Source organism: Schistocerca piceifrons, chromosome X (assembly GCF_021461385.2).
Source record: "Schistocerca piceifrons isolate TAMUIC-IGC-003096 chromosome X, iqSchPice1.1, whole genome shotgun sequence".
NCBI classification, from domain to species: Eukaryota; Metazoa; Arthropoda; class Insecta; order Orthoptera; family Acrididae; genus Schistocerca; species Schistocerca piceifrons.
This window is the reverse complement of record NC_060149.1, coordinates 253,333,176-253,345,438: the sequence shown is the minus strand read 5'-3', so window position 1 is coordinate 253,345,438 and position 12,263 is coordinate 253,333,176. Positions and strand designations below refer to the sequence as shown.

The 12,263-nt window shown below is 36.7% G+C and overlaps 1 protein-coding gene across 5 annotated transcripts in view; it reads left to right on the top strand.

Moving 5' to 3' along the window:
* Positions 1 to 12,263, top strand: part of LOC124723194 (glucose-6-phosphate 1-dehydrogenase) — a 303,988-nt gene that overhangs the window by 228,835 nt on the left and 62,890 nt on the right. The gene's annotated exons all lie outside the window — the stretch shown is intronic.

Genomic DNA, 12,263 nt, shown 5'->3' with positions numbered 1-12,263 from the left:
TGTGCATTCTTTGGAGATCATGTTTGGTTGCTTGTCTGAGTGCTTCTGCACATTCCCTAATGGTGACAACAGAGTCTGTGATACGAGCAGGACTTCATCTCGCACAGCTGTCTTTTGTTTGTACATCTCAGACCTTCATCCAATTCCATAAATAAAATTATAGTGCCATAAGGTCTGACGAGCTTGGTAGTCAGTTAATTTTACTACCGCAACCAGTTCAGCGATTAGAGTAAGTGCAGTTGACATTTCCCTCACATGTCTGGGTAAAATGTGTTTTATTTTGGAAACCATTTGGAATAGGGCAGATGTCAATATGAACTTCTTGCTTCAAGTGAGTGTTCCTGTCATGTCCCTGAGCACTGACCGTTCCTCCTGTGGCACCCTGTATATGCAAGGATGTAAAAATGCACAACAGTAATTACTACTATTTTGCTGCTTTAATTACAATGCTCTGCTGTTATTAACAGAATAAAAATATAAAGTAGTGTTCCAATATCTTCTTACAGAAAAATGTCTTTATGTAGACATTCATATCAATATGTGTTTTAATCTGTGTTACCCAACTTCGTTATGTTCTGCATTGATGTTGCTGCTTGTACCCACCAGTGTAACTGCTAAATTTCAAATGTTTAAGTAAGTCAACATATCCTTATTACTTGTGTGTGTGTGTGTGTAACAGCATGCCATGAGTGTTTCCACATACATTTTTGTGGAATTTTACATTTTGGGAGACAATTTTTCTGTATATCATTTGTATTGTGTTTGATTTCTTCATTTTTTTGTATGCCATGTGTTATGTTTCACGAGGTATTGACATACTGCAGAATTTATACAATGGATTCTTTCTTATTGTCTTGTATTTAGCGTGCATCCTCTTCAGTGGAACTACATTCTGAAATAGGAATACTATACTCTGATTAAAATTACTTAGTGATTGACGTTTCAGTGAGTCATGTGGTAAGGGCCAGCCACCATCCAATTGTAATTCTTTCTCAACCATGTGCTCAATGTGTTGCCTGTTTTTTAGGTGCATGCAATGCCTCGTGAAGTGTGGCTGGGTGCATGCTGGCAATCCTGCCTCCTACCACTGCAATCTGTCCATCACAAAGTAATTTTAATCAGAGTATAGTTGGTGAAATATTTTATGCCCCACTTAAGTTCATATTAGACACAACACATCTACTGTTTTTTTTCTGTAGATATTTTGCAATTGTCAAAAGTAGACATTCCGTGAACCAAAGCCATTCTGTTACCCTGAAAAGGCAGACTTGCATCTAATCACTCCAGGGAACACAACAGATGTTTTTTCAGAGTACCAACATATTGAAATGACAGTGTTTGAAATTTTGTAAGAAGAAATATTATGCAAAATCAGGTAATGGATCAAAATTTCTTGATCGATTCAAACTTTGTGCTGGACTAGGACACAAATATAGAACCTTGATTGTTCACAGACCACGTTGTTGTTCATTAAGGTATGCAAACATACCGTACAAACCCCACTCAGAGCTTCTGTCAGCCAGTATTATTCTCCATTTTTCAAAATCCTTAGCCCAGTACACCATTCCTATGTCAAGAACTTCCATTACAGTATATGCTCTCCTGAAGAGTGAAATCACTCCTCTAGAAACACCTTTCTGAAGAATACAGCATATTATTACTCTTTAGCATATTATGTGCTATGTTGAACATTTTAAAACTGTTTACTGCTCCAGGACTCAAACCCAGGTACTTGTCTTTCTCACAAAGTGCATTTCCGTTTACACTGTCAGAACATACCTCTTACTGGATAGCCCATACATGTGTGCATGCAAGGCATGATCATCAAGGATCAAAAGGAGATACATGACATGTTAAAAAGTATTATGCTGAAGTATTCCCAATGGTCTATGTGTCCTTATGAAAATCACAGAGGATGTTTGATGTTGCATATTATGTAGTAGTAGTTTGTTATATAGCTAATACATATTCATATTTATCATTTATAAAGTACTGAGATACTTTTTGAAATTTCCTAAAAAAAATCACAGAGGATGTTTGATTTTGAGAAAAGAACTTAGAAACACACTAAATGTGTCAAAGGGACATCCCAAAAATATAATGAAATGAAGATATATTAACATTATTGCTATTGACACAGAAAGTTTTTATTTACATATAGTGAATCTGTTCAGCTCCTTTGAATCAGAATGCCATATGAGCTTAATTGAAGCACAATCAGTGCCCACGTTAAAACTTTTCATATTTTCTTGCATAGAACTAGTCCAATTTTTTTATGTACACATATCAGTTAAAGTTGCAATTGATCTGGCCATATGTTGTTTTTTTATTTTTTTGTGTTGTAGTAGCCAGAATAACAACAATGATGAGAGTAATGTAATATGTATGCAGAGTTGTAAAATAAGAATAAAAAATTCACTACTTAACTGTAGATGCAGATGTTCCAAATTTTGTATAGAGTCATTTATTTCCTAAAAGTGTATGTTTTACTTACTCTATAATGAAGCAACGATTCTGTGTTGTGTTGTAGACATGCTGGGATGGAATGGAGTTCATTTTACATGGATTATGTCATGATCGTGGAAAGTCTGTAGCTTTTTCTGAATTACTGTAAGTGTTGTGGTGGCTTGGGGAAGTGAAAGAGCTTATTTGGTGGTGTTGTTGTGTAGAGCATATAGCCTCTGTAATATGTCATATCTGTGGAAAAAATGTATGTAGAGACAATGGTATGTGTTAGAATAGCTATGATTTGTTGTGCATGATTCTGCATTACTCTTGGGCATGGTAGTAGTTTATCAAATGTGTGTGTTTGCAGTGGTAGTATCAAAACTAAGAGAAAAGCAGGTCAGTATACTCCCCATTGCTGAAATTATGGGTTAGGAACAGAATAAACTGAATAGTGCATGTGATCACTTCAGTATTCAAAGTAATTTCTGTTTCAAATTATTCTCTCTTTTTGGTTAGATATGACTAAATTAGATTCAACATAGTCTGTCATTTCTCCACTTCTCACAAGTTTTCTATTAATGTACATACTTTATATGTCTGGCATAGCAGTAAAATCATTAGTAGTCAGTGCTTAGAAATGGGGACTCTGTGTCTAAAAACAAGTGTAGTTAGTTGGTAAATATCCCATTGATTTACAACATTATGAAAAGGATAGGTTGATACTCACTGTACAAAGGAAATACTGAGTCACAGACAGGCACAACAAAAAGACTGCTATATATTTTAGCTTTCGGCCGAAAGATGTTCCTCTGAAGTAAAATCTCTCTCTCACACACACACACACACACACAATCTGGTTGCTGCAGCTAGAAGGAGTGCTCACGTGGTGCAAACGTTCTTCTAAAGTAGAAAACACACACGCACACACATTCACACAAGCACAACTCTTGCACATAATCTGGCCACTGTGGCCAGAGATAGTGGTCATGTGTGTGCAAATGTGCTTGTGCTTTTTTTGTGTGTGTGTGTGTGTGTGTGTGTGTGTGTGTGTGTGTGTGTGTGTGTGTGTGTGTGTTTTCTACTTCAGAAGAAGGGCTTTTGGCTGAAAGCTAAAATGTGTAGCAGTCACTTCATAGCTCTCTACTATTTTCATAATGTTATTCCATCCTGGACTTTTCATTAATCTACAATAGAGAACTGAAATTTTGTACACATTTATGCAAAATATTACACATCCAAAACCACTGAGAGTACAAAAGTAAATATCGTGTTAAGTCAAAATGTCTGATCGAATAACAAGTATTTATTTGAATTTAATTACTATACCATTGGCCTCAGCAACTGCTAACAGTTTTTGTCCTCCTCTGCACTGGCTCCCCTACACCTTTTCTTTCTTTTATTTTTGGTCATGTCTCTCTCTTCTCGATTCTTAAGAATTTCTCTGTTTTGTTTTTGTATAAGTCACCAAATACCCGAATTTGTCTTTCACTCCCCATTCAGTCACAGGACTTTTTTGTTCTTAATCAAGTTGTACACAACTGTCTCTTATCTTCCATAAGGCTTTTGCCTACGTGCCACTCATTCCTTCGTGCAGCTGTATTACAATTCTTGCTCTCTAATGATTTCATTACGTTTTTGTCATCTTCAACTGGTGTGTGTTGTCTGTAGCCTTCTCTATGCATGCTCTTTTTCCCTTATTGGTGTTTGATAATGAAACAGTGATGATGTGTGTGCTGCTCCTTTAGTTCATATTGCCCCATGTGATATTGCTATTCCCTTTTTGCCTGTACACTTTGTTACTGTACATTCAGTGTGTGGCCTTTTTTTAGTGAAGTACTGCAGAAATTCTGGAAGGTATATTAAAAATCATTATTGCAGTAATATTCCGTTACAGTTGTAACTGAAACTAATTTATTTGTTATCTCTCTACAGCATCAGTGTTGCCTTTTTCTTTTGATGATATATGATTGAAAAATAATAAGAATTGATATCAAGGTCAGAGTAAGTTCAAATAAAGCTGTCACCTACCCAAAGATTGGTTTGTGCTGTACTAGACATGATCCTATTGGAGGCAGTATGCCATTGCCTTCCTCTAACCTCTGAATTGATTTCACCAAGTCAGTTGTAGGGGAAAATACAGTTTAACATTGGGCATTTACAAAGATGACAGTAAAATAACTTATGTAGTTTAATTCATTTTGTGTATCTTTTAATATCATAATAAACTGCACACACAACAGCAAAAACACAACATTGTATTAGGTTGGACAGGTACATGGGGCCTTGTCTGGGTCTGTCATCCTGTCCCTAGCTACTTGTGAAATTTTCGTGGATCACACTAATTCTCACAGGACACTGCCAATGATTAGTTTAAATTGCGGGCTATGAATCACACTCATCCCAAGAAGAGATTCATGAGTTCAGCCTTCCTTTAAAGTGATTCAGGTACCAGTGATTTTATGCGGAAGAGCAAAGAGATATACAACCCACAACAGCCACCTTACTTTGCAACGCCATTCACAGTAACAGTGAAGAAACAGCAAATAAAAGTATTTGCAGCACCAAACACCCAATCAGTACAGGTGTCACTACACACATTTGCAATTGTATTTGCAAAAACCCACCAGCAGCAAAGTGAATTTTCTCCTCCAGACAAGCTACAAAGCCTGCCGCAACTACTGGAGGACAGCCCAGTACCCCCTCCAAACAGGCAGATAAAAGGATGTTTCCTAGTCATTTCTTTGTATGAAGAATCCACTGTTGTCTCCAAAAGAGAAACAGCAGGATGTCTGATGAGAGGAGGAGACAGTGTCAGAATATATGGAGGTTGAAGTCTGCCTGAAGGACTTCCAAAGTTTTTCTACCCCTTCGCTAACTTTTATAAACTCCCAAACTCAGTAAAGAGAAGAAAGGAAATGCCTTTTGTACTGTAGTGGAACCTAAATGGGTTCAGGATGCATATGGTGGAGTAGAAACTGTCAGCAAAGAGAAGATTCTTGTACCCTATGTCTACAGGAGATACATTTTGGAGGTACTGGTGTTTTTGTACGTAGGGGTTATAATATCTGCTGAATGGGGGTTGTGTTGGCACTGCCAACGAAATCGAGCTATTAGGAGCATCGTATTTTGTGAAGCCTTCTGAAAACTTGGTAGATAAACAAACCAAATTGCTACGGGGTTCTACTGCACCATAGACCTCTCAGTATACTTGCCAGCCCTCCTGCATACTACTCAGTGGAATGCAGTCAATTACTCCCCTCCAGTGGTGGCATCCCAATGTGGATACACGTAGCAGATCATGGAGTGCCTGAAACAAAGCTGCCAAAATAGATGATCAGCAGGGCTAGCTAGACTCTGTACAGCCAACTGATTACATTTGAAGACCGCTTCGACATCCTGGGAGTGGAGAGCTGTGATAAGAATGTGATTCTTCACACAAATGACTTACCTCTTGCAAAATCTTCAGGTGAGCTATAAAGACAGCCTGTTCCCTACTAGAATGATGAGTGCCACAGAGCACCTTGCTGCCAACTGGGTTGAATGGAGGGGGGGGGGGGGGGGGGGGGAGTTTGCAATGTTGTGGCAGGGATGTTATTGGTTTAAGAAGAGAGGGTCTTATAGTAAAATTGCAAAAAATCAATTGTGTAAAAATCTTCCACTAAAACATTAAAAACACAGACTGATGGATGTGTAAAAGGGATAAAACAGTAAATTATGAAAGTCTAAATTAACTGAAACTGAATTAGTATCTTAAAATATCAAAAGTGTAAAACGTTGAAAGTATAAAACCATAAGGTCTCACTCTGAAAGTATATAAAGTAAGGTTATATAAAAATTATCACTAAAATGTTAAAAGTATAGAACAATGGCTGTAGAAATAGTAAAAAAATAGTAAAATAGTAAAGATCATAAAATTATAGAAGTGAAAATATGTAGAAGACCTAGAACTGAATTAAATATTAAAAACCATGAAAAGTGTTAAACAAAAATTATGAAAGTGAAACTATGTGCACCAACTAAAGTTACAGGGAATAGGATGTGACAGTTATGGTTAATTGCATTTGCTTATGCTTTGTGGCATTATATGGCATACCGTTTTACACTATGTACATGCACACCAAACTGCTGCTAGGACAACGTGTGAGCCGATGTGCTACCGCTGTCTCCTCTCAGTAAGTGGGGCTGTTTTTCATACATGTGCTGTGTCAAGGTGGAGGACAATTGGAAGAGACCTTCAAAGTTTAAAAGTGTACTATTAATAAAATCCTTCCGCTGGTTTAATGTGTTGCCAGGCTCTAGCAGACGATGTGTAAAAATCTCAGTTTCTTCTAACAGTGTCAGCAGGTGCCCTTATTTTCATTGTGCAGCACTTTCAAATGTGTATCAATGATTCTAGGGACATGCTTCATATCATTTCATCCCTATCAACGTGCAAGTCACTGAAGTGGCGTCAAATTGAAAGACTTGCACCTGGCAAACGGTTTACCTGACAGGAGGCCCTAGTCACATGACATTTACATTTATTGTGAATTGAAGTGTGCTCTTTAAAGCACATTTCAAACATCCACCTGATTTATCAATGTGAACTTTTGGCAGTTTCCATACCATACTTTAGTTTACATACACCTGCTGCCATGGATTTTGAAGCCTTTTTACTCACACAGTGCCTCAGTCTGAAGTGAATAATGTCATTATCCTTAAACCCTATTCACAAATTGGTATCGTGAAATTCTCTAGCAATAATTTCTGAAACCTGTCCCTTATAACTAATGGGCAAGCACACGGCTAGCTCTTCAGGTTGGTGATATATTTTACCGTTAAGTATGAAATGGTTAAAGTATAATGTCAGTTCTAGAGGCTCCATTAATTCGCCTATTTCTCCTGTACTTTTTTCTGTTTTATAAGGTTGTTCGTAATTATTTCTAATGTCTCACAGACAGGCATGTTTGTGTATAAATTCACCACATCAGGGGATGCAAAGATGGATTTAACTGGTATGACTGCATCCTTAACTTGTCCACAAACTTGTACATATTTTTTAAACTGTACTGCTCATAAAATGAGTATAGTATGTTTAACCTTTGTGCTGGTTTAGCATTTATTGGGGATGTTAGGACTCTGTCTCATGTTGGATATGAGCCTCATGGATTTGTCCCTTTTATGAAGCTTTACCTGTGCACACATCTGGCGTTTGTGGGTTCATTACTTTGTATCACTTCTTCCCTTGTCAGAAAACAGAAAATAAAATGTTTTGAATTTTTCATTTTAGTTGTGCATGAAATTTTTTTGTTCGATCTCCAGTTACTTCATTAATTCCATTTTCAGAGAAAAATTTTTCAGTTTTATTTGCGTAAAAGAAATTGCTGCCCTTTTGATTAAAGAGGCTTAGAACTGTTTCCATCCACACAGTAAGGAAGTGACAGCTGGTGTTCAACAGTGAAAGCAAGCACATGTAGTGTCCTATAATATGGTGTTAGTTATAAAGATGAGTAATACTGCCACACAGTATGCTTTCTGGTTTTAATTCTCACACTTGCATGTGATGTGCTCACTTTCAGAACAGCTATATTTGCCATTTAATCTGTCTCTATACTGACACTATCAATAAGATCAGGCTACAAGGTCTACAATCACAAGAAGAAAATGATACGTTGGGTGAAAGAGAGATTCTTTTTTATTTCAGCCATTTGCCCCATTTGGGAAACCTATTGAGCATTGACGAGAATTAGGTGAACACTTTAATGCATGATGATCAATGTCTCAGCCTGTAAATTAGGATACAGCAGAAATCATGACCAGTGCACCACTGTGTGATGCTTGCAAATCCATAAGCCAGGTCAAGAAAATCCAACATGTGGGTATCACATACTTCAGCTGCAAACTTAAAAAAGATCAGTTGACTATTTGTCGAATTCTCCTTATTTGACATTAGTTATGTCAGGAACAACATTAATAATCCCTAAGAGAGTTGTTGGTATCAAAGACAGTGTTTTGACAGCTTAAAAGGAAGAAAGGAATGGTTGTCCAGTAGTGTGGTTGAGAGGTATCCATCCTTATCCTGCTTCTGTTAATGGGTTTATAATTTTTAAACCGTTGAATGGTTATATTAATAGGAAATTGTCAATACTGCATGCTCCTTACTGTACTCTGATGACAAAATCTCCTTTTTGTACTTAGTGTTTCAGTTTTGTTGTACACATCTGATTGTTTCTGGCCTATTGCAAATATTATTTGTCATTTGAATCTGAGTTATGTTTTGAAACCTTTTTTGGCAAGTTTTCTGCTCATTATTATATAGATTCTGCATGTTTAATGAAACATTTATTTCATATTTAATTCTACTGGGTTTGTGGATGATGATCAATTGATAGGAGTAACACTGATGTATTTGACCATGCACTAACAAATATAAAAATTATGTATAATCACATCACATCAATGATGGACATATCGAACTGCTATGGAATGTTTGCAGAAAAACCATGGATAAGTAGGGTAGTACCAGTAAACAAGAAAGGGGACAAGGGAGACCTGACAACTAAAGACCAGCTCCTCGAAACTCCTGGAAATGCTTATGTATAATAGATGAGTTGTTTATATGGACAAGCACAACACTCTTGTAAATCACAGCCTGGTTGCAAAAAGGGTAAACCTGCTAAATCAGCAGTTACCAGTCAGGTGGAAAGTATTATTCAGTTATTAGATAAAAAAAGGTTGTATCTGCAAGGTTCGTGGTTCTTTCTAAAGCATTTAACACTGTTGCCCATGAAATATGTATGCAAAACTGGAACACTACAGTATTTAGTGACAAACATGAGATTGCATACACTCATACCTAAGCAACAGGAAACTGTATATCTCAGTAGAAAACCCATACCAGTCAGACATGAAAAGCATAAAATATGGAGTGCAACAGAACTTGGTAAGTGGGCAGTTGCTGTTTAATCTGTTTATAAATTATAAAGGTGTTGAAGAGAAAGAGAAGAAGATACTTTATGCAGATGACATGACAATACAGAATGAAGAGAAAAATGTAAAACAGATTTAGAGAAGAGCATATATTTCTGTAAATGTCATAGTACAATGGCTCATTCAAAGTGAACTAATTATAAACTTGAAAAGGGCTATGTATGCAGTGTTCAGATACAGAGAAGTCAGTGCATATGGATACAAAGGTGAATGAAACAAGACTGGAGGAAGAAGAAGTCACTAGGTTGCTGTGGATAATGAGCTGAAATGAAAACTGCATATTAAAGCTGTCTGGAAAAAAAAAAAATCTGTGATGGAATACAACAATGTGAAATAGAATATATTGCTTCTTACCTCATAGAGGAGGTGTTAAGTGGCAGACAGGCACATTGGAAGAAGACAGCTTGATATTATCAGTTCTGAAGCAGCTAACAGTCTGCAGGCAAATGGTTACTGTGCACAGTACCAATTATCTCTTGGATGCAGTATGGAGTAATAATGTGGGGAAACTCAAACATACAAGAAGTAAAAAGTATGTGCACATTGAGGGAAAAGCAGCTAGGACCATTTTTAAAAGAAAGTCATCTGAAACATGCAGAAACTCTTCAGATGTTTAAGTGTCTTAAGCTCTGAATCTCCATATGCGTGTATAACAATAATATTCATTATAAAAGATAGTTCAGGGTGGTTAACATATGCAGGTGTCCACACCCTCAACACACAGAGATATAACCAGTTAAGAATCTTACCCCACTCACTGATGACAGTTATTGGAAAAGAATCTTGGTACTCGGGTATCAAGATAATAAGAAACTTTCACAGAAACCTATTGGATGGTGTCATGAGAGTAACTTTCCAGAGAAGTTCAAATGCTGTCTAATGGGGAAGGAATACTATAGTGTAAAATATTGCCCAATATATTAAGTCTGTAAATAATATTCTATATAATCATTATAGTTAGACAGCCTGATTAGAATTGTGGCTCTTTAAGAAATATTTGATACTGAGTGTTTTATATTCTTGACATGTCTTTTATTACACATTCACTTTCTGCACCCTGTGTAATTCTGCAAGATCATACAAAAACAAGTCAAATTGTTGAAAATAAAGATTTTTGTGAATTCCATGAACATGAAGCAGGATGTTCAGTTCATCATTATCAGTGATCAAGTTTTGCCCTTTCTTCAGCAACCCCATGATAAGTATTCATCATTATCAGTGATCAAGTTTTGCCCTTTCTTCGGCAACCTCATGATGAGTATGCTGTGACAACGCCATCTTCCAAAGTGACAATATACATGTTCACACGGATGCACACGTTCGTTACTGGTTTGGTGAACTCTCAAGCACTTGGTCGCAACTTGGCTAACCTACTAAATCACCCAATCTCCATACTTTATAAAATGTTCCGGACTGTTTGGAACAGTGGATGAACAGTAGCAATAAATATCCTTGAAATTTGGTAACTCGGCAGATCCAATCATCAATGAGTGGATTCAGCTGGCTATGGCATACTTGAAGAAACTTGTGCGCCCACTTTCTCACTGAATTGTGGCCATTATCAAGGCTAGAGGCAGTGTTACATGATGTTTGCACAATGCCTCTTGGGGCTGACTAACTTTTTCTACAGAGTGTTTACATTCTCCAACTTTGGATTTCACCTGTATTGTCTTTAATATGTATTTTTGTTATTTTTATACAGCTATTTTGTTTGTAAATAAGCCTTAAGTAGCTTCTTGCCACATTCTATCCTCACTTATATCCTCTAACTCTGACTGACATATTAAAGTTAGTCTGTGATGGAGAGCAGGCTAACTCACAGAGATTCATCTAGAGGAGTATGCCAAGTCAGATGCCTACATTCTAATTCATCTAAGTGACTTGACTGTAAGAGGATTCACTCCCTCTTGCATAACTTCCAAGTGCTAAGGCAATATTGCGGTCACATATTTATATTCATAATTCTTGGTTGAAACTCAGTCCTCATCCTGTTCCCATCACCTCCCTCTAATTTCCCATTCTGTGACAACTTTGCATAGCACAATTATGATCTTCTGAAAGTCTTGCTATTCTTTGTCTCTTTTCACTTGTAGGAACATTGGCTTCTGAGGCAGTATCTTAGTGTCAGTTATACTTGTAAATTATGGAGATTGCCCAGAGAGAATTGTAACAAATTAACACTCTTAATTTGTATTTTAAATAGAATGCTTTCTGATGTCACAAACCTATCTGTTATCTTGATGCCCATCTGTCAGAGTGATGAAAATGCATATGAAAGAGTGTAATTATTATTGCATTTAAACTCACTGCAGCAGCTTAAAGAGCTTTAGTTGATGAAAAAAAACATTATTGTGCTGTTTAGTTTTTGGTTTTTATTTTGTGTTCATAAAAAGATTTTTTTATAGGCGTAGCTCATACTTGGCCTTTAGTTTTGCCATTCCTGTTGTTGTAGCATCCTGTATTACTTTTCAGCTGTGTTCTAGTACAGTGTTGACTCGTTTTGCTTTTCAGTTTACCAGTCTAGTGCAGGAAGTTCAGTTTATCTCTGGAAGTTGTTCCAAAATGCTGCCTTTATTCTATCTAGAAGTAATGTTGTTGGTGAAAACTAATGCCTTGGTGGTTACCAGAAGTCTGACATCACAGCAGTAATTTGTCATTTTTCTGTAATAATGCTCCCTCAAAAAATTTGTCCTCCCCCTGCCTTATTCTTCATGAATTGATTTCCAGCACATTCTTGCATTGTGACACACACTATTCAGGAGCATTATGATGCAGTAAGTGTTAATATGTATTCCAAACACTCATAAAACTGCTAATACTTCACATTACATGTAACTTATATCCAG